Source organism: Schistocerca serialis, chromosome 6 (assembly GCF_023864345.2).
Source record: "Schistocerca serialis cubense isolate TAMUIC-IGC-003099 chromosome 6, iqSchSeri2.2, whole genome shotgun sequence".
Taxonomy (NCBI): Eukaryota; Metazoa; Arthropoda; class Insecta; order Orthoptera; family Acrididae; genus Schistocerca; species Schistocerca serialis.
The window spans coordinates 694,134,218-694,138,355 of record NC_064643.1 but is presented as its reverse complement, the minus strand read 5'-3'; the positions used below and the strand labels follow the sequence as shown (position 1 = coordinate 694,138,355).

Sequence of the window (4,138 nt, the reverse complement as noted above, 5' to 3'; positions counted from 1 at the left end):
CCCCAGGGGGGTATACTGGGACCAGCAGAAAATAGACAGCACAGATAGGAGACCCCATCCTTCGCAGTAGCCCAGAACATTGCTAAAATGTACCCAGACCTGGCCTTCACCTTTGAACTTCTCCAGCAATCATCATTAACCCCCCCCCCCCCTCTGACACCAACCTAGATGTGAAAATAGACGATTGAAACACTTCCATACAATCACGTATACACGCACAAAGGCACACACTCACATAACCACAACCACCAGTACACACTAGTACATGATCATGACCCTCTCAGGGAGCCCCCAAGGACCCCAAAGGACCAACCAAACTCTATGTATAATGTAATGAAGCCATACGTGTCTACGGAAATAAAGACACCTCACCTCTGTACCCACACTCTACACAACTCTGTGTCCTGAAATATTCTACCTCTTCCAGGGCTCCGCACACCAATCCCCATCGGCACTAAACTACCGTTAATATGCTAAAAATAAAAATGTAATATTTGTGAAATTATGGCAACGTCACAATGATTAGCAGTAAAATTACGGCAATCTCTGAAGAATCATTGTAAAACTGTAATATGGTAATTTTAAAATTGTAACAAGCTCCAAAGAATCGTTGTAAAATTGTAATAATCTCAAAATATGCACTGTATTCCAAGAAGGAGAAAAGAAATGTAATAATGATGAATTGTAGAATCCTGTGCGTGAAAAAGGAAACAGGAAGCCCTAAAACATTCTGCTCTGCTCCGACCAGTTCAGGAAACACCTGATGAAGCAGCCGAGCTACGATGTCAAAATATCGTTTTGGGAATACATGGGACAACGATAGTATTCTCCAAGATGACAGTTTAAATGAGGTAGTAGTTTTTCCACAAGTCTTCGAACTTCTATGAACAGTTTTAATGACAACAAACTTTATTTAGTAAAATTCAAGTAATTGTAGCACATCGTCATTTCAAGAAGTTTCTATCTACTTAATGCCTTAGTTATACCAAAGGAATAATTTATTAATTAATTTTAATCATTTCCGCGCCAAGCATGGGATGGGAAAGCAGGCTGAAGCAGGCATCAACATCTCCAAAGAAGACAAAGAGAGGCGTCGTGAAGTAGACTGAGTTTCCCGTGCGAAACCTCTGCAGTCGCAACATCCGACTTCTAGTTGGCTTGAACACGTCCAAGATATGCTTGTTTGTTGGCCGTATTCGATGATATGGAATGTTTCGATGAAACAAGCATGACAGCTAACGAACATCGTCGCGTAGGAGGCAGAGTATAATAATCACCACAGTTTACGAACTAAGGCGTTGGAATACAATGAAATTCATCCTTTATCGTACATGTCTTTCGAGGGAACAACACCCTTTAAAGCTGTGTTCCAGTGTCTGTCTTCCCCTCAGTTGTTAAAAATGAATGCTATTCCGTGATAAGGCAAATGCTATCGCCCTGTCCCTTTTTACAATGTTCTCCACATGTTCCTGTCCTTGTCGATTCTGAGGAGACGCTTCTTATTTCTTATTTTACTAGTCCATCTTATTTTAAACATCCTTCCGTAGCATATTTCAAAGGCTTCAGATTTTACTCGTATTTTATCCAGCCTACTCACAGTTCGTCTTATACTACCATATAATTGTGCTCCTAACGTAAGTTCTCAGAAATTTATTCCTGGAATGAATCTCAGTATTTGATACTAGTACACTTCTTTTTTCCAGGAATGCCCTCTTTGTCTGTGTTCGTCTGTTTTCTGTGTCCTCTTTGCTTCGTCTGCCATATGTATTTTACTTGCGATAGAGCGAATTTCTTTTACTTAGTCTATTTTGTGATCCCAAATTTTCATGTTAAATTTCTTGCTATTCTTTCTGCTACTCTTCATTACTCGATCCGTTCTTCATTTTACGCTCAGTCCACATATTGTAATGTTTAGACCGTTCATTCTATTCAAGAGCTCCTGTAATTATTCTTCATTTTCGCTTATGGTAGCAATGTTATTAGTAGACTTACCATTCATTTTAATCCCATTCTTTAATATTTCGTTTCTGTCCGTCACTGCTTCTTAGATGTATACATTCAACACTAGGGGCGAAGGATTGCATTCATGTCTTAACACCCTTTTAATCCGAGAACTCGGTACTCTGTCTCCCATTGTTACTGAACTAAGGAAGCCCGACTCTGTCCTCTTTCACTGAAAAGACAACAGCAAACACAGAGAGATTCTAGTTATATTACGAATTGCTCCACTCAGTAAAGTGGATGCAGCACGGATGGCACCGACGGGCGAACTCACAAATAGACGAGGAGGGCGTGGTCGTCACTCCGCCGCACAAAGGCGCGCTGCTGAAAGCGCGGCGCTTTTGCAGCGCCAGCTTGTAATTGTTGTCAGAAGGCGGCGAGGGCCCTGTTCGCATCTAAATGCAAATGACGAGCCTTTTGTCGTCGCACTATGCAAATGATCGAAACATGACTGTGGCGCGCTCTAAACACCAGTGGCGAATCGCCCACACCATCTAAATTCCAAGTAGGAGTAGGGTTAATGTTAAATGGTGACCATACTCGTTTTCCAGATGTACCAGCAAATTTGATAGATTTACGACCGTTACCGTGGTATTCAGAGCTCACTCGTCTTAACAACGTTGAATCCTTTTCATTGTTAAAGCGGAACTGAAACTTAATGACTCAGTGACGAAGTAAGTAGGTTTAGACGGCGAAATGACATATCACTCTTATCAGATTTGCCTTGTCTTATAGATTTTCACTTAAGATGGTAGCTCAGCTATTCACCTGAGTGCCAGTCCCATATTAACCGCTGTGCTGTAACTCACTCTACAAACGCCATGTTTTTGTGTGTCCACACCTAATTGCGAAGTATGTGGAGATAAGTTATAGTAGTCCGTCATATATTGGGGATGGGGCTGTGACTTGAGGAAAGTGTACCTAGAGTACACGATATTTCCTGTTTGGTCTTTCAATCTAGTGCCGATTTTAGATCACACAGAAGATTAAACTCTAGAAACCATAGTAGGCATTATGAGACGTTTTCTATTGTTTTTTCTGTAGTTAGACATTAGGTTGCTTTTTGTGCAGCATTAGTATGTCTTTCGAGTTCTACACATGTAAGGGAGGTATCATATATTAAAGCTTTTTGAAATATACTGTTAATTATTCAGGTATAGAACTTTATGGTGAGTGAAATGCTATGTGCTTATAGAACTATTTCTACAACATGTGGACGGTTGAGCTATACTACCTCGGTCGCACACCATTTTGTACCTTTAAACAGAAGATCTTTCACCATGGAGCATGCGATGCTTGCAAATGAACTGAGTTTCGTTAAACTCTTAACGATTTTACCTGTCAAAATTTCATCTATTTCAGAATGTAATTCTTCTGTATTTGGTAATAGTTCTACTTAAACCGATGTCACTAATTATTAGTATGTACTAGTGTAATACTTAACATACTAGACAGTATCGACAAGATTTTTCTGGATTAAATTGGTTTCAAATGGCAACAGATTTTCACATTTGGAAGAACCTTAATTTTTCCTGGTGCATCTTTCTACGTGAAAGTAAAGATGAAGTAGTAATTACTTACTGCCGAACAAAAATGGGGTTCTACATTTTGCGAAAATTATTTTCACTTTGAAAACTGGAATAACGCATTTTCTGTTGTAATCAAATGAAACTAGGGGAGTACCAACTGGGCCGAGGCGTGAATGGCAATTGTACTGAGGAGGGAGGCCTGCTGGTGTAGTCCGTGCAGCTGTGCCAGGGTGGCGTAGTGGTTAACTCATCTGCCTAGTGAGCAGGAGACCCGGGTTCGGATCCTGGCCTTGGCACAAGTTTCCATTCGTCGCTTCAGTCTCCATATACACATCATTTGGTGTTAAAGAACATTAAGGATGATGGGTAGAGACTAACTGGTGATAAACATCATTCCTTACAACCATTACCAATATTGCAAAATCAAGAGAGGGTAGCGTAGGCAAGGATACGTTATTAGGGATAATTAAGGTATGCTGAATAGTATGCGCATTGCTCAGCTTGTGTGATGGAAAACAGAGTGGTATATATTGTTGTATTCTCGTTAGCCGCTTTAATGACGTCTCGTTGTCTCTGTAGAGTTGTACCATGGGAAAGAAGGAGGGGAT

General features: G+C 40.5%; 1 non-coding gene across 1 annotated transcript; it reads left to right on the top strand.

Moving 5' to 3' along the window:
* Positions 1–3,754: 3,754 nt before the first annotated feature.
* Positions 3,755–3,826, top strand: Trnat-agu (transfer RNA threonine (anticodon AGU)). Its single transcript has one exon. It is a non-coding gene; the product is annotated as a tRNA-Thr (tRNA).
* The last annotated feature ends 312 nt before the right edge of the window (positions 3,827–4,138 follow it).